General features: G+C 40.0%; 2 pseudogenes; both read right to left on the reverse strand.

The window, feature by feature from the left end:
• Positions 1-8,783: 8,783 nt before the first annotated feature.
• LOC102184508 lies at positions 8,784-9,548 on the reverse strand (annotated as a pseudogene).
• A 2,920-nt stretch (positions 9,549-12,468) lies between these two features.
• LOC102184792 lies at positions 12,469-13,125 on the reverse strand (annotated as a pseudogene).
• Between the last annotated feature and the right edge of the window lie 6,100 nt (positions 13,126-19,225).

Consider the following 19,225-nt stretch of genomic DNA (forward strand, 5'->3'; position numbering starts at 1 on the left):
ATCTGGGTTTTCTTTCACTTTGGCCATCTGGGTGATCAGTAGCACCTGAAGTAGCCCCTCTAGATGGTGACAAATGCATCTTTTCTCCAGAGCACTTTTATGGAAACTAAATTGTTCAGTTGAACAGGAGTGGCAGACTTCTTCCAGTAGGTCCCTCTAGGGTCTTCTGACTTTGTCTCAGGGTTTCTAGGGAAGATAAAAGCCATTTAAGGTATCAAACATGATCATGAGAGAATTCAGTTAAATCAAAGTGGAAGAAGTGATTTCAGACCCAAATTCACAGACCTGCCAAATGTAAGTTCTAAGAGAGAACATTATTGCTTGCAAGAGCTGCTCTAACTTTTAAGAAAACTACTGGTAACTCTCTAGGCCATTTTACCCATAGATCACTGAATCTCAGCCAATGAGTTTGTTAGAGTTTGAGTTTTTTATTCTACTTGGAATATGATAGCTTTTTGGAGTCTGCAAACATTTGCATAATTCCTCAACAACAATAGACATAAAATGATCTCTTCCATCTGACTGAATAAGCTCTGGGATCTCAACAGTGGGGATTATGTGCATGAAGAGGGACTTTACCCCAATGCCTGAGGATCTGTTTTTATTTTTCGTGCTCTTTATTTTTTATTTATTTTTTACTTTACAATACTGTATTAGTTTTGCCATACATTGACATGAATCCACCACGGGTGTACATGAGTTCCCAATCCTGAACCCCCCTCCCACCAGCCTCCCCATATCATCTCTCTGGGTCATCCCAGTACACCAGCCCCAAGCATCCTGTATCCTGTTTCGAACCTAGACTGGATGGTTTTGAAGAGGGAAAAGATATCATACATACACCACTAGACAAAATCTACCTTCCATAGGCCTCAATTCTATGAAATCTAAGTGCCACTGGGTTCCTGGTAAAGTTGGTCAGGGAAAACTTTCTGCACCTACATTGGGAGTGGTCTGTAAAGATTTCTGCTGGCAAATAACAAAACTCTTTAAAATGTTTTGAATAATTTCATCTTTTTGATAGATGTATTAGTCTAGTGCCTTTAAAAACTCCCTTTCAGTTTGATTTTGTTGATAACGTAATAAACTAATCAAGCAAATAAAAGCTGTGATATAGGAATCATTTTGTTAGTAATTCCTATAGTCCGGTTGAATTTCTTTTAGCCCCCCTTTCAATCCATTTGTTCATTTCCTTTTGTGAAGCTGGTTTTAGAAGATGGATAGAGGTTTCTAGTATTAGAAATGGGGCTTCTATATTTGGAGTCTGTCATGTTTTAATAGTGGCTTCTGCAGCTCTTTCAACATTATCATTGCCTTCACAAATTGCGTCATTTTGCCCCGTATGACCTCTGCAATAGATTACCGATAATCTGAATAGGCAGTTGAAAAGCCTCTAACAAATCAGCTTTCAAATCTCCACGAGATGTTTAAGTTCTCATAGAAACCAAGACCCTCCAATTTTTCTAAATTTTCTCTGTTGCATGACAGACATCAAACACACATTTAGCAACAGCAGAACCAAGGATTTCAACTCTAATGATGGCTATTAACTTATCTGCTTGTGCTAACTTAATACCAGATACAAACTTCATGATAAGTCACCATAGCAAAGCCTTAAATTGGCCACTTTGGTCTCTGGTAAATGACCTGTAAGTAAACATGAGAGCTGCCCTCAAAATGATTATCAGATAAATCAGACTGGCGCCCAGTGTTTTCTTCTATTATCATTGTAGAATCATGATTATCTATTTGATTAGGATCTGGTAAAACAATAGCAGAAAAAAATCAAAAAAGCATGAGAGTTCCAGAAAAACATCTCTTTTTGCTTTATTGACTATGCCAAAGCCTTTGACTGTGTGGATCACAATAAACTGGAAAATTCTGAAAGAGATGGGAATACCAGACCACCTGACCTGCCTCTTGAGAAACCTGTATGCAGGTCACGAAGCAACAGTTAGAACTGGACATGGAACAACAGACTGGTTGTAAATAAGAAAAGGCTGTACATTGTCACCCTGCTTATTTAATTTGATCTCTGGTTCCTCTGCCTTTTCTAAAACCAGCTTGAACATCTGGAAGTTCACAGTTCACGTACTGCTGAAGCCTGGCTTGGAGAATTTTGAGCATTACTTTACTAGCATGTGAGATGAGTGCAATTGTGCGGCAGTTTGAGCATTCTTTGGCATTGCCTTTCTTTGGGATTGGAATGAAAACTGACCTTTTCCAGTCCTGTGGCCACTGCTGAGTTTTCCAAATTTGCTGGCATATTGAGTGAGCACTTTCAGAGCATCGTCTTCGAGGATTTGAAATAGCTCAACTGGAATTCCATCACCTCCACTAGCTTTGTTTGTAGTGATGCTTTCTAAGGCCCACTTGACTTCACATTCCAGGATGTCTGGCTCTAGGTGAGTGATCATACCATCGTGATTATCTTGGTCATGGGAAGATCTTTTTTGTACAGTTTTCTGTGTATTCTTGCCACCTCTTCTTAATATCTTCTGCTTCTGTGAGGTCCATACCATTTCTGTCCTTTATTGAGCCCATCTTTGCATGAGATGTTCCCTTGGTATCTCTAATTTTCTTAAAGAGATCTCTAGTCTTTCCCATTCTGTTGTTTTCCTCTATTTCTTTGCATTGATCTCTGAGGAAGGCTTTCTTATCTCTCCTTGCTATTCTTTGGAACTCTGCATTCAGATGCTTATATCTTTCCTTTTCTCCTTTGCTTTTCACTTCTCTTTTTTTCACAGCTATTTGTAAGGCCTCCCCAGGCAACAATTTTGCTTTTTTGCATTTCTTTTCCACGGGGATGGTCTTCATCTCTGTCTCCTGTACAATGTCACGAACCTAGGGGAACACAATTCACCACCCTAAAATGTGTCTCTTTGGCATGAGGATTAATGTAAGCTGATTATTTTTAAGACCCCAGGGGCTTTAAAAGAAACTTTGACCTTCCTTCAGACTGCCTAAAGGAATGTAGAAAGTGAATTTGCTCTGGAATAGTGTTATCACTATTGGAGAAGGCAATGGCACCCCACTCCAGTACTCTTGCCTGGAAACTCCCATGGACAGAGGAGCCTGGTAGGCTGCAGTCTATGAGGTCGCTGAGAGTTGGACATGACTCAGTGACTTCACTTTCACTTTTCACTTTCATGCATTGGAGAAGGAAATGGCAACCCACTCCAGTGTTCTTGCCTGTAGAATCCCAGGGATGGCAGAGCCTGGTGGGCTGCCGTCTATGGGGTTGCACAGAGGCGGACATGACTGAAGCGACTTAGCAGCAGCAGCAGTGGTATTAGTTTTCAGTCATATCTGACTCTTTGCAATCCCATGGACTGGAGCCCACCAGGCTCCTCTGAACATGGAATTCTCCAGGAAAGAATACTTGAGTGGGTTGCCATTTCCTTCTCCAGAGGATGTTCCCGGTCTAGGGATTGAACCTGGTTCTCTCACATTGCAGGCAGACTCTTTACTGACTGAGCCAGCAGGAAAGATCTAGGGGAAACTCTAGGCAGGGCCACAGAAACAATGGGACACAGAGTAGAAACTGATTTTCTTAGGGGAAACTCTAGGCAGGGCCTAAAAATCAGTTTCTGCTCTGTGTCCCACTTTTTCTGTGTGGCCCAAGAGTATTTGTTTACAAAATATTTGCTTTTCCATCTCCATGTGACTTGCTTTCCTCCCCTTTGAAGTCTCAAACCAATACCTACAACATCCTCTTCTGTCTTTAGCTGAAGATGGCATTTAAGGTAATGGCTTTGACCATTTTGGCCAATTACTTAATTTTCCTGAGTCTCTCCCATGTATATATGGGTTTCTTAAACTTTTGTGTGTTTTTTTTTTCCCCCTGTTAACCTGTACCATTTAATTCTTGGACCAATCAAAAAATCTAGAAGGGTAGAGAAAAATTTCTTCCTCTACAATAGACTGCAGAGACAAAAAACAAAAAAGAACTCTTACCCTTTTATATACTTGTTGACCCATTAACATGTATATATAAATGTTAACCCATTACATACACATCAGTTGTATCTATCAGAGGAAAAATAAAATTTCTCATTCTCTTTCGAGCAAGGAGTTAAGTCTTAGAACTAAATCTCCACAGACAGGGAGAGAGGGTACCACTCTTGCTTGTTTACTGTTCAAACAAATGGCTCCTTGCATGCTCAGTCACTTTAGTCATGTCCCAACTTTTCAGTCCTATGGACTGTAATCTGCCACGCTCCTCTGTCCATGGGATTCTCTCCAGGCAAGAATACTGGAGTGGGTTGCCATTCCCTTCTTCAGGGAATCTTCTGATCCAGGGACTGAATCTGGGTCTCCTGAATTGCAGCCATATTCTTTGCCATCTGAGGTTCAGTTCAGTTCAGTTCAGTCGCTCAGTCGTGGCTGACTCTTTGCAACCCCATGAACTGCAGGACACTAGGCTTCCCTGTGCATCACTCAGTGAACTCCCTGGAGTTCACTCAGACTCACGTCCATAGAGTCAGTGATGCCATCCAGCCATCTTATCCTCTGTCGTCCTCTCCTCCTGCTGCCCCCAATCCCTCCCAGCATCAGAGTCTTTTCCAATGAGTCAACTCTTCACATGAAGTGGGCAAAGTACTGGAGTTTCAGCTTTAGCATCATTCCTTCCAAAGAAATCCCAGGGTTGATCTCCTTCAGAATGCACTGGTGGGATCTCCTTGCAGTCCAAGGGGCTCTCAAGAGTCTCCTCCAACACCACAGTTCAGAAGCATCAATTCTTCGGCGCTCAGCTTTCTTCACAGTCCAACTCTCACATCCATACGTGACCACTGGAAAAACCATAGCCTTGACTAGACAGACTTTTGTTGGCAAAGTAATGTCTCTGCTTTTGAATATGCTATCTAGGTTGGTCATAGCTTTTCTTCCAAGGAGTAAGCGTCTTTTAATTTCATGGCCGCAGTCACCATCTGCAGTGATTTTGGAGCCCTGCAAAATAAAGTCTGACACTGTTTCTACTGTTTCCCCATCTATTTCCCATGAAGTGATGGGACCAGATGCCATGATCTTCATTTTCTGAATGTTGAGTTTAAGCCAACTTTTTCACTCTCCTCTTTCATTTTCATCAAGAGGCTTTTTAGTTCCTCTTCACTTTCTGCCATAAGGGTGGTGTCATCTGCATATCTGAGGTTATTGATATTTCTCCTGGAAGTCTTGATTCCAGCTTGTGCTTCTTCCAGACCACCGTTTCTCATGATGTACTCTGCATAGAAGTTAAATAAGCAGGGTGACAATATACAGCCTTGACGTACTTCTTTTCCTATTTGGAACCAGTCTGTTGTTCCATGTCCAGTTCTAACTGTTGCTTCCTGACCTGCATACAGATTTCTCAAGAGGCAGGTCAGGTGGTCTGGTATTCCCATCTCTTTCAGAATTTTCCACAGTTTATGGTGATCCACACAGTCAATGCTTTGGCATAGTCAATAAAGCAGAAATAGATGATTTTCTGGAACTCTCTTGCTTTTTACACGATCCAGCAGATGTTGACAATTTGATCTCTGGTTCCTCTGCCTTTTCTAAAACCTGCTTGAACAGCAGGGAGTTCACGGTTCACGTATTGCTGAAGCCTGGCTTGGAGAATTTTGAGCATTACTTTACTAGCATGTGAGATGAGTGTAACTGTTTGGTAGTTTGAGCATTCTTTGGCATTGCCTTTCTTTGGGATTGGAATGAAAACTGAGCTCTTCCAGTCCTATGGCCACTGCTGAGTTTTCCAAATTTTGCTGGCATATTGCAACAAAAACAAGACCAGGAGCTGACTGTGGCTCAGATCATGAACTCCTTAATGCCACATTCAGACTTAAATTGAAGAATGTAGGGAAAACCACTCAGGTATGACCTCAATCAAATGCCTTTTGATTATACAGTGGAAGTGAGAAATAGATTTAAGGGACTAGATCTGATAGATATAGTTCCTGATGAACTATGGACTGAGGTTTGTGACACTGTATAGGAGACAGGGATCAAGACCATCCCCATGGAAAAGAAATGCAAAAAAGCAAAATGGCTGTCTGGGGAGGCCTTACAAATAGCTGTGAAAAGAAGAGAAGCGAAAAGCAAAGGAGAAAAGGAAAGATATAAGCATCTGAATGCAGAGTTCCAAAGAATAGCAAGGAGATAATAAAGTCTTCCTCAGCGATCAATGCAAAGAAATAGAGGAAAACAACAGAATGGGAAAGACTAGAGATCTCTTTAAGAAAATTAGAGATACCAAGGGAACATTTCATGCAAAGATGGGCTCGATAAAGGACAGAAATGGTATGGACCTAACAGAAGCAGAAGATATTAAGAAGAGGTGGCAAGAATACACAGAGGAACTGTACAAAAAAGATCTTCACGACCAAGATAATCACAATGGTGTGATCACTCACCTAGAGCCAGATATCCTGGAATGTGAAGTCAAGTGGGCCTTAGAAAGCATCACTATGAACAAAGCTAGTGGAGGTGATGGAATTCCAGTTGAGCTATTTCAAATCCTGAAAGATGATGCTATGAAAGTGCTGTGCTCACTATTAGAGAAATGCAAATCAAAACCACAATGAGGTATCATCTCGCACCGTTCAGAATGGCTGCCATCAAAAAGTCTACAAACAATTGCTTGAGAGGGTGTAGAGAAAAGGAAACCCTCTTACACTGTTAGTGAGAATGCAAACTGGTATAGCCACTATGGGGAAACATTGTGGAGATTCCTTAAAAAACTGGAAATAGAACTGCCATATGACCCAGCAATCCCACTGCTGGGTATACACACTGAGGAAACCAGAATTGAAACAGACACATGTACCCCAATGCTCATTTAGCACTTTTTGCAACAGTTAGGATATGGAAGCAATGTAGGTGTCCATTAACTGTTGAATGGATAACGAAGTTGTGGTACATATACACAATAGGATATTACTCAGCTATAAAATAGAACACATTTGAGTCAGTTCTAAAGAGGTGGATGAAACTGGAGCCTATTATACACAGTGAAGTAAGTCAAAAAGAAATAACAGTACAGTATATTAACACATATATATGGAATTTAGAAAGATGTAATGATGATCCTATATGCAAGGCAGCAAAAGAGACAAAGATGTAAAGAGCAGACTTTTGGACTATGTGGGAGAAGGCAGGAGTGGGATGATTTGAGAGAATAGCATTGAAACATGTATATTACCATATGTAAAATAGATAACCAGCGCAAGTTCAGTGCATGAAGAAGGGCACTCACAGCTGGTGCTCTGGGACAGTCTGGAGGGATGGGGTGGGGAGGGAGGTTGGCAGGGAATGTTCAGGATGGGGGGACACATGCACCCATGGGTGATTCATGTCAGTGTATGGCAAAACCCACCACAATATTGTAAAGAAATTATACTCCAATTAACGTAAATTAATAAAATAAAAGTCATTCATATCTTTAAAAAAAGATCAGGGTTGGAGTAGTAAGAGGGATTTCATGCTGGATTTGACAGATCTGGGCTAGAGCTGCTTAAATGCTGCTGGTTTGTGTGATGTCAAGAATCTAGGGCAGGGCTCAGCCTGAAGATGGTTTGGGTCACACAGCCTAAGTTACAGTAAAGAAAAAGCAATTTGGGCCTAGAAACAAGAATGGTACAAGTTACAAGGAGACAGATTTATGTACAAAGGCCTTATTGTTTTTTTTATTGTTTTTTTATATATTTCAATTTATATTGAAATTTTTTCTTTTTACCCAAGTTAGTTAAGTCGCTAAGTCGTGTCCGATTCTTTCGACCCCATGGACTGTAGCCTGTCAGGCTCCTCTGTCCATGGGATTATCCAGGCAAAAATACTGGAGTGGGTTGCCATTTCCTTCTCCAGGTTAGGAAAATATATCACAAGAAAAAGTAAATATTGAATTTAACAAAAACAACACTTTTGAAAGAAAAACACAGCACCACCCCCTAGTGCCTCTGGAAATAATATTGCAAATGGTCATTTCTGTGTCAGTTTACCATACTACAGGAACAAAGTTGTTAAAGGATAGTTATTCTCAACTGAGCCACTTATCTGCACTATAGTAAAGTACTTAAAATCATTCCTAAGATCAAGCCTTAAAACCGTTTCAAGTGGTTTTAAATGTTTTATCGCCATTTCTTTTTCTTTTTATAGCCACTTCTGTAAGAGGTGCTTTTCTTTCCCCAAATGTTCAAAGCTTAATTAGATGGTTGACAATACTTCCCCCCCCCCACCACCATCAGATCTTCTGTTCAAAATAATATTAGTACTGGTAACATGGTTTATATCTTGTGTAATCTAGGAAATGTAGTCCAAGAAATGAGGTTTGTAAAAGGCAGACACTGTTTTCATGGTGGAAAGGGTACAGGGCACATACTGTGACTTACTCCCCCTAGTAATATGAATGAAGTGCTCAGAGTTCCTTGATCTTCAGTAAACTGGGGTAAAGAATAAGCATTATAATGGTGAGAAGGGTGTATACTTACAGGTGGACTACCCTGTTGAGGTGAGACAGGTCCTGGTGGAAGATTTTTCATACAAGGTGGCATCTGAGCAATAAGATGTCTATGCAGAAGGTGGTAGAATAGAAGTCACCGACATATCTGAAACTTGCCTATGAATCAAGTGAAAAGTACCTGTGGCCTGGGAATGATGTGGCCTTAGATGACATACTGATGGCAGAGGAGGTAGTGTGGTATAAAATATCACTGTGATGGCACAGTGTGATGAGAGTTCAATACCACTGGTTGACTCTGTTATTCAGGATGATGGTGAGCAGTTGCAGAGACAGGAGGTAGTGTTTCTCAGGTACCTGAATTTGTATCAATCTGAAATAGGAACAGTTATTAAATCACTTTGTTTTCTTGTTGGGACAAAAAGACTTTTTGAGTCCGTTTCTTCACTCATTGAAAGATGTAGAGATGAAGCCACAGACAATTAATTCTGCTGTAGGAGCATGAATATCTTGTGGCTGATTATGTGGCTTGGGCAACTCCTTTGCAAAGAAGGTAGTAGTATCATAAAGTATTGCTTTGGTATAATATGGTTCATATGATGTTTATCTGGCAGCTTTTTAAGATAATCATAGATTTTAGTTGGTGGTGGGACAAAATGCTGAATGAACATTTTCAAGTTAAGTATGGGGAACAGAGTTTCCAGCTCTCATGTGGCGGAAGTTGATATGAGCCTCTAAGTCTTTCTGAGACAAATAGGATCTCTTGCATCCTTGAACAGCGCTACACACAAAGAGAACCTTGACTATGCTTCTGAATTTGCTGCACAGAATTACCACAGGCTGGGCACATCATATCCCCTTCTTTTCCATGTAAAATAGCACGAGCGTAGCAAAAAGCATGCTTGCACGGAATCATCCACCCATAGATTCTAATCAGTAATTTGCATTTGTCACAGAAATGTATTATGGTTTCATCCTTTTTACCTAAAATATTTATTTTAAAGTCCCAAAAAGGATTTTCAACAGATTCTCGCTCATTTTGAAAAGCTTCGCCCCCAGTGGAATCATACTGGTTCTCCTCAAAGGAAAGATAGCGTCCTTCTGCGTTCTTCATGACTTCGCTCACAAAGCACAAGAGGAGCAGAAGTCAACCTTATTGGCCCAGGGAGCGCATGCGCTGTACTTTCCTGAACGCAGGAATTAAAAGTACCTCCAGGTCACCCTATTTTTGACCCTTTGTTACCTACTCCTGTTCCACTGAGAAAGTCAGGCAGAAGGAGAGAATGAATATTTGAAGTGTTTCAGTTCTGAGGTTGCTTAGGCGACCCACTCCAGTACTCTTGCCTGGAAACTACTATGGACGGAGGAGCCTGGTGGGCTGCAGTCCATGGCGTCGCGAAGAGTTTGGACACGAGCGAGCGACTTGACTTTCACTTTTCCTCTTCATGCAGTGGAGAAGGAAATGGCAACCCACTCCAGTGTTCTTGCCTGGAGAATCCCAGGGAAGGGGGAGCCTGGTGGGCTGCTGTCTGTGGGATCGCACAGAGTCGGACACGACTGACATGACTCAGCAGCAGCAGCAGCAGCAGCAGGCTTCTCTTGTTATGCTTCGGGGGAGGGGTGTGGAGCAGTGCAGGGGAACCAGCCTTTAATTGGAAAAAGAGACTAATCTGGAATGGGGAAAAAGGAAGGCATGCATGTATATGACGGCAGGCGCAAGTGCAGTGGTACCTGAAGGTAGAAGCCTAGATGCTGTAGATTTAGCATCTCAAACTTTTCTGACAGTGTAACCCATGGTGGGAGTGAAGAGTAAACTTACAACTGTGAGAGTAAGAGGGGCAGAGTTCTAAGTACTTTTGAAAGTAAGATATTTCTTTGAATAGTTGTACTTTAAAATTATAAGAATACTATATAAATATAGATTTCTTTTTAAGAATGTTTGTTTTAATAAAAATACTGCTTTTGATTACTTAATTAAGTCACTTGAATCTTTCCCTGCCCCTAAAGTCTTTGAGTAATAGTGAAGTCCCAGGAATTTGTTCCAGGAAATGTGCCAAATCTTGTCACACACTGCTGAATCTCCCCGCACTGTTGGTACACTAGTTTGTGATGCACAATATAGAGTGGTTCCTTTACTGAATACAAGGTCATCCAGTAGGACTTGGAAATCCTTTTTATACAGAATACTTTATAATGGTATTTGTATATAAGAGCATTTATTTATACATGAAAGTTCAAAGTTAAAAGCGCTGATGAATTAGGGACGTGATTTGTAACATTATAAAATGCCTTCCCAATATGCCTCAATTTCTCATTTTGTGTCTTTAAATATTCTATTGGTATATTTGTATGTTTAAAATCAGTAGTGATGACTACTCGAAGATGGACACGAAACATGTTAGAAATGATCATATTTGTTTGTGGAAAGATACAGCTGGTTATACAGAAATGTCATTTGTACCCTGCTTTTGGGAACCTAGTCTGCTGTAAAGTGAGGCTCACCCTTCTGTGAGAGCTTCATTTCATACTGTACAGAATAAGTGTTTTCATTCTTATTTACAAAACAACTTTGCAAAGGGAGTGATGAGCTAACATGACCAAATATGCCAAATTGCTACCTAGGCTTTTGATTTCTTTGGCCTTCTGCCAAATAGCTAATATATAAGCAAATATATGTGTACAAGGGGACCTTGTGACTCAGTGCACACCCTTCTTTTTGCAAATTACCTGAAGTGGTTTTCAAACCTTTTTCTAAATTCAGAAGGCTGCAGCTACTCTGAGTGAAGTCGGAGTTGGGGAGTCCCAAGTCTTTCCTCCTTAACACTCCTGCACGTGTGGCATCCTTTTGCCCTCTCCTGTAGTCATCTTTTAGGCAGTTCAATGAAGCACAGTTTGACTACCACTTCTCAAATACATATTTTCTTAACTGATGTATAAAATGTTTATAACCATGTCATATATCCAAGAGAATAATAGATGAGCACCATATATCTACCAGCTAGCTTAAGAAATAGAGCATTATTAGTGCACCTGAAAACTGCTGTACCCTCATGATAGGAAGGAACTGTACTGAATTGTGTGTTCACTGTCCTCTTGTTCTTTTCAGTTTTAAAAATCACGTACATATGTATGTGTGTGTGTATATATATATTTATAAAAATATTGTTTATATTTGCATGTTTTTCACTTCATAGGGATGGAATAATACTGTGACTTTCTTTATTCCATTAACAGTATATTTCTGAGATACTTTTATGTCATTGCATGTATTTTATTCATTTTCAGTATTCCAGTGTATGCATATTTTATAATTTAAATTTTTCCTATTGATGAATAAGTGGTTTGTTCTCAGGTTTTAGCATTATAAATGCTGCTGTGAAACATTTTTCTTCTTTATTTACATTTATTTTTAATTAGAGGATAATTGCTTTGCAATATTGTGTTGGTTTCTGACGTATATCAACATGAGGCAGCCATAGGTATACCTATGTCTCCTTCCTCTTGAGTCTCCCTCCCTGAAACATTCTTGTAGATGTTTCTTGTACATGTTCAAGAATTTTTCTAGGGTATGTGTATAGCAGAGGAAGTTACTTGATGATAGAGAACAAGCATATTCAGCTTTTCCAAAGATCAGTGTCAGCAGAGTGTAAAAGTTTTGTTACTCCTCATCTTCACCAACATTTATTAACAGACTTTTAATTTATTATAAATTTTGTTGTAAAATTCATATCATTATGTTTTTATTTTGTGTTTCTCTGCTTAAAATTGGTTTGCAGCTTTTCTTGTCCCGCCCCCGCAGCTAAAGACTTTTATTGGGAAAAGGAAGTTGACTAAAAAGTGGGCTCCAACATCCTCACTGCCTGACACAGCCAGAGCCTCCTCCACAAAGTCCAGGAAAGAAGGGACCACCCTCAGTAGGCTCAGATGTAGAGGTCAAAGTCAGTCTGTTTGGATTTCTAGAACTGTTGACCAGGAAGATCCAGCTTCCAGCAATAAACCCCATCCTGAAGGTAGCCTTCATGAGGGGAACTGGGCTACCTAGCCCTCTTGTTGCTCCCTTTGCCTTCCCCCCAAGTTCCCAGATACCTCAGTGCCCAGCCACTGTCTCTCTTGGCAGCATAAGCTCCAGAGTGCCCTCCAGGAGGGCTTGGGTGCTCACTGGAGTCTGGCCAAGCTGTCGTCGCCCTCTGAGTCTGACAGAGGCTGCTGATCAGATGGCTGCTCTCTGATTTTCACCCAAGCAATGTTGTCCGGCCAACTGTCTCAGATCTGAGCATCCCAGTTCAGGAAATAGTTACCATCAGCCTCAAAGTGACCTTCCTCTATCTCCTCCTGCAGCTTGAAGAGTATGATCCACACACCTCCATCACCGGAGAGTGTGGCTGCTTCCTGACCTCCCACATCCTCTGAGGCCAACACGTCATATTTGCTGGACCCTTCATCATCATTCTTCTCCTTCTCATCACTGTCCAAAGAGTGTTTGCCTTCGAAGCGGCTCCCAGGGCCTCCTACCCCAGCCACAGGGTCCACTAATTTTTTCTTGGGGACACTGATATCATCCTCATCATCCTCATCTCTCACACCTTGGAAGGTAACTTTCCTCTTTGGCATGACTGGACAGAAGGACTGTCCCCAAACTAAGGATCTGGAAAAGGTGAGGGAAGAGAGAGAGAGAGAGGTTTTCTCTAGGGCTGCATCCAGGCCACCTACCCACCACCTGCTTTTTATGTTTTATAAGTGAAAGAAAGTGAAAATCGCTCAGTCATGTCTGACTGTTAGCAACTCCATGGACTGTACAGTCCATGGAATTCTCCACGCCAAAATACTGGAGTGAGTAGCCTTTCCCTTCTCCAGGAGATCTTCCCAACCCAGGGATCGAACCCAAGTCTCCTGTATTGCAGGCAGATTCTTTACCCACTGAGCCACAAGGGAAGCCCATGTATTATAAGCCGCTTAGAATTCTTCTTTGGTCAAAAACCTGTTCATATCATTGGACCATTTTTCTATTGCACAATTTGTGTTTTCCCTTACAGGGATTGTTTATGTCTTTCTGATACTAATTCTTTGCCAGTTACATGACTTAATAATTTTGTCTCCTCTAAGTTTATAAGTTGCCTTTTAATTACTTTGTGGTGTCTTGTGATACACAAGTTCTCAATTTCGATGCTTCAGACTTACCAGTTTTTTCTTTATGATAGGCATGTTACTGATATATTTAGAATGTTTTCTCTAACCTGAGATCCTAAAAAATATTTTCCCTTAAAATTTTTTTTAAACTTTCACCTTTCAAATGAAGTCTTCTTTCATTGATCTGCAACTGATTTTGTATGGTGTGATGTAGGGATTCAATTTTATTTTTTCATCCATATAAATAGTTAGCCCAGAACCATTTATAAAATAGCCCATTATTTCCCTTCTGATCTTTAGTGGGTAATTCTGTCATATATCTGGTTTTCATACATGCAAAGTTTTATGTTCCTGGATTCTCCATTCCATTGGTCTATTTTCTTATCTCATCCTAATTACTGTCACTTTATAAGCTTTTAAGATTTTGGAGAGGGGAGCAAATCTCCTCAGCTTTTCAGGATCATTTTGTCTATTCTTGGCCATTTGCTCTGTGAAGATATTTTAGATTGGTTGGATATTAGAGAGAGGGATGAAGGAGTTATTAAGGAAAAGAAAGGGAGGGAAGGTTTACAAATAAACATTTGCTCATGCTACAGTTATTCTAAAGTTATTCTACAAGTCAACTCTGCTTTTGAAGTCAGATATTTTCAAAGATCAGAAAATCTGCCTGCCTATATTTATTGGCATCACTGTAAATACTCTGAGATGCACAGGGATAATGTCGTTTTTATTTCTTCTAAGATTTATTTCTTTGGTATCTCACTGTTTCATGGGATGCATTGTGATAAACATGGCCTCTGCTGTCAGACATACTTCTGTTTAAATTCCTGCTCTGCTTCTTACTATTTATGTGACCTTAGGAATAATACTTAATCATTCTGAGACTTATTGTCTTTTTGGTCTGTGAGTGGTGGTGGTAGAGATTATGATGATGATAATAATAAAATAACTATTATTAACCTACTGTGTTAGTTTTATATTGTTGCTATAACAAATTACCAAAACCTTAGTGCCTCAAAACAACACAAATTTAATATCTTACGGTTCTGTAGGTCAGAAGTCTGACAAGGCTCTTCCTGGACTAAAGTTTTCCAAAGGATTCCTTTCTGGAAGCTTTGGGGGGATTCCATTTCCTGCTTACTCAGATTATTGGTAGAATTCAGCTCCTTTCAGTTCCTTGTTGGCTGTCAGCTGACAGACAATCCCAGCTTGTGGAGGTCACCTGCATTTCTTGGATTGCAGCCTGCTTCCTGCATCTTCAGAGCCAACAGTGGTGGATGTGAGTCCTTACCTTTCGAATCTTTCTTGCCTCTTTTTCCATCACAGAGATACAAAAGAGGAGCACAGGAAAAACACCATGTAATTATGGAGGCAGAGAGTGGAGTGATGCTGCCAAGAAAAGCCAAGAATTGCAGGCCACCACCAGACACTAGGAAGAGGAAAGGAAAGGTTCTTCCCTAGAGCTTTCAGAAAGAGTATGGTCCTGCTAACACCTTGATTTTGCACATCTAGCCTCTAGAACTGTGAGAGTATATATTTCTTTTGTTGTGAGCCACCTAGTTTGTGGAATTTTGTTATGGTAGCCCAGGAAACTAATATAACCACTTACCATACTTTCTCAAATTTGTTTTTCTTTAAAGTAGCATATGAAAAATGCTCTTGTTAATTTCCAGTGTATAAGACACCTACATTCGAACATATGTCCTAAGGTACAGGCAGTACCCTAAGAAAGATTTGTTTGGCATAGCCCCTAATAGTAGAATGAAGATCAATGAGTTAAAGTTCTAAGGAAACTGATTTTTAGTTCAATATATAAAATAGTTTTCTAACAATTACAATAGTACATGGCCATAAGAGCTACTCACATCGTCAGACCCCGAACTTTTGGTTGAGGTCTTGGAACTAGTTTTTCACGAATGTTTTGGATAAAAAATTAATTTTAAATGGAATCAGATGGGAATAGAAGGATTGGGAGTTTGAGATTAGCAGATGCAAACTATCGCATAGGATGGAAAACAATAAGGTCTTACTGTATAGCACAGGGAACTATGTTCAATATCCTGTGATAAACTATATTGGAAGAAAATATAAAAAAGAATCTTTATGTATAACTGAGTCACTTTCCTATACAGCTGTACTTCCATAAAATTTTTAAAAATAAAGAGAATTAGGTATTCTCATGGTAAACAAAATTTTTTTTCCATTTTAACATAAAAATCTGAACTATTGCTTGCTTACATAGATGTATATAAGAAAAATGCAGAATGCTCTTACCAACATTTTTTTTGTGTAGTACAAACAGTTGGTTGATCTGAAACAGAACTCAGTTAAGGCTATATATCCTGATCAATTGGTAGAATTTTTTTTAAAGCAGTAAGTCATCCCTTTATTGAGTGTTCCCTGTGTGGTAGAAGAGCTATAGATAATGTCATCACTGCCCTAGCTGATTTTATTTATTTATTTATTTTTCCTAGCAGATTTTATACTCTGGCTGAGTTGTGTAGTAGACATTTGCTGGGTGCCTTTACAGGATACATTCTTTTCCTAACAATACTCAAATTTTCCTTGTTATATCCACCCCTATCCTTCATAGACTATGTGTTTCAGGTTACCTAATCAGGGTGAGTTTTACTTCTCTTGTTTGGAATGCTGCTAAGATGTCTGTGTCCCTCTGGAGATTAATAAATATATAGTCTTAATCATGGCTGGCAACTGTATGATTGCCAAGAGAAGAACCAGTTTTTAGATAAAGCTGACACTGAGGATGTCAGAGTAGAAAGATGTAAGGACATTGAGTCCTTGAAACATCATTGAAGTATTGGGTCAACCAATATCTGGATGATCCAATTAAGTGAGAAAATAAATCCACTTTTTGTTTAAGCCAGTTTGCATTGGGTTTTCTGTTTATTCCAGCATAAAATCTTATCTAATATGTTCATAAATCAATTGAAGAACAATAAATGACAATATATAAAATACATAGTCCAGTGCTAGATACACTAAACCACTAGCAGCATCAGCACCATTCCAGGGAACTTGATAGAAATGCAAATTTTCAGGCCTCAAACTTTCTGACTCAAACTCTGCAGGTGAGGCTCAGGAATCTTAGTTTTAACAAGCCCTACAGGGGATTCTGAGGTATGCTAGGGTTTGAAAACCACTACCCCAGAAGTTTGGGAAAGGAAGACTTCACGGAGAGGGTGAGACAGGCTAAATATAGCAGCAAAATAGACTTTAGAAAAGAAGACGTGTGACCCAGAATGAATAAAGACACAGAGGTAGGAATGAATGTTATTTATTGAGCATTATCTGGCTAATTGTGACTTTAATAAAATAGTGAAGGGTTAAAATTGCCTGGGAAGTAGGGTAGTAGAGAGTTGGTGGCTGACATTGTTTTTATTTTTTGTCCTGTTACTCTCATTTTATCTGAACTCATTAAAAATTCCTGAGCAATAAAATGAAATGTTGCTACTCTCCATTGCAGGCGATATATGTTGAGATCAATCTGACTGGACTATAGCCATAAAAATTAAGAGCATCATGTCACAACATGAGGATGGTCTAGTCCTACTTGTATTGGTGTCAGGTAGATAGAGGAGCCTCCTTCCTGTATTTCAAAATTTTGTTTGAAGGGAATTACTTTTATCTTGTCAAAATCTGACTCAAACAGGGTGACACCAGCAGTAAGAATTTAATCTGCTTTGGCTTTATGAGATTTTGGGTATAATTCTTTGTCTTCTTTCTTCTTCCTTGCCATGTATTGTGGGAGAAGTTTCCACCTTAAACACTGATGTCCTGTCCAAGGTTGTCCACCACCTGTCCATACTGCAGGCTCTGTTTGATAATGTGTGCTCGGATGGAACTGTTTACGTTTCACCTTTTCCCTAAAGTACTGTGTGCCATGCATAATGACGCAGCCTGTGGAATTATGGAATGGCAACTCATTTCAGCTCAGAGGGAGTGCTAGAAAATGAGAGAAGCATTTTATAGGCTGAAATGCTAACTGCTACAGTAAACCAAACTCTAGATCTTAAAGTCTAAGTCTTTCCCAGACTTGTCTAGACCTAAGTTTATGGTGGTAGTGGTGTGTGTGTGTAAGTGACGGGGGTGTTGAAGGAGGAGAAGGAAGGGTTTTAACCTAATGATGCAAACACTCTTCTTTATTGACAGCTAGCTTGCTGCTGCTGCTGCTAAGTTGCTTCAGTCGTGTCCGACTCTGTGCGACCCCAGAGATGGCAGCCTACCAGGCTCTTCTGTCCCTGGGATTCTCCAGGCAAGAACACTGGAGTGGGTTGCCATTTCCTTCTCCAATGCATGAGAGTGAAAAGTGAAAGTGAAGTTGCTCAGTCATGTCTGGCTTCGTGATCCCATGTACTGCAGCCCACTGGCTCCTCCATCCATGGGATTTTCCAAGCAAGAATACTGGAGTGGGGTGCCATTGCCTTCTCTGAGCTTTCTGCTAAGGATTGCCAGAATAGTGAAGAAACATTTCTAAAGCAAAAGCACTGCTTAGTGTATTTAGGCATTGTTTAATTAGTCCTGCTAATGGGGCTTTATTTTAGAGAGGATTTAATGGTCTCGATATTGAGTGACCTTGGTATGGCAAAGATAGGTGTGTGTCCTGTTTATAAAATGCAAATAATGGAAGTGGCTTTGGAGTTGAGCCAAAAAACCATCAGCACCAAGCTAAGGTTACTTTACATCTGCTCACTTTGCAGGTCAGATTGAAGGATGCCTGAGACGAGCAATAAATCCTTCCCCTCTGCCACTATCGCAGGATAAGTCAGCCAGTCAATCACTTATTTTTTGTTCAGATAGACCGACACATCGTTTCCCTTGCTTTGGGGGGGAGCATCTAAAGTTTAATTTTTTTTTTCCTTTCTTAGGGGATAAGGGAGTGATTGTGGGAAGAAAATGGTCAAATTATGGGCCACTAGTGAATTGTAGGTCTAGATAAGTCATTTCGACCTCACACTTTGCTTGGAGAAGCACCTTGAAGCTATGCTATCTTGTTCCCTGGTGGGACAATTTCTGCAGGCAGATTGGTTTCCATGGGCACAAGCTGGCAGAGACTTGGATTTCCAATGTTTTTTATTTTTTTGAGAAGGTGGTGCTTTAATAGTCTTAACAAAAGACTGATAGTGTAATTGCTGCACACTATCCTAGAGTATCTTACCAGTTTTTGCTAGCTCTGGGCTGTGAGGCTATTTAGGGGATGAATATGTGCATGGCTTCCCTTCTGTACTTGGAAGGTCTTAAGCCCTGGTATGTTTCTAATGGACCCTTTTAGAGACTCCACTTCTGGGTTCATTTTCAATTATGAAATGTATTTCTGGCACTCAGTATGAGTTGTTTGAAGCTAAAGGAAGATATTTAGTTTGACATCCCCCACAGTGTCTGTTGTGAAATGTTAGCATGAGATAAGGCCCTGCTGCAGTCAGCATACCCATTAGACAGTTGACAGGTATGTAGTAAATATCTACTAATGATTAGACCCTGGGGTCAAAGTGAAGATACAAAGATGTTAAATATCTAAATTATCTGCATACAATTGGTTTAGTGATTTTGTTATTATGTTTATTTTACAAAATTTACTGTTTTTTTTTTGGTTGGTTTTCCTGTTGGTGAGTACAAATTACCCTTAGAATGCAGTTCTGCCTCTCT

Source organism: Capra hircus, assembly GCF_001704415.2.
Source record: "Capra hircus breed San Clemente chromosome X unlocalized genomic scaffold, ASM170441v1, whole genome shotgun sequence".
Lineage (NCBI taxonomy): Eukaryota > Metazoa > Chordata > Mammalia > Artiodactyla > Bovidae > Capra > Capra hircus.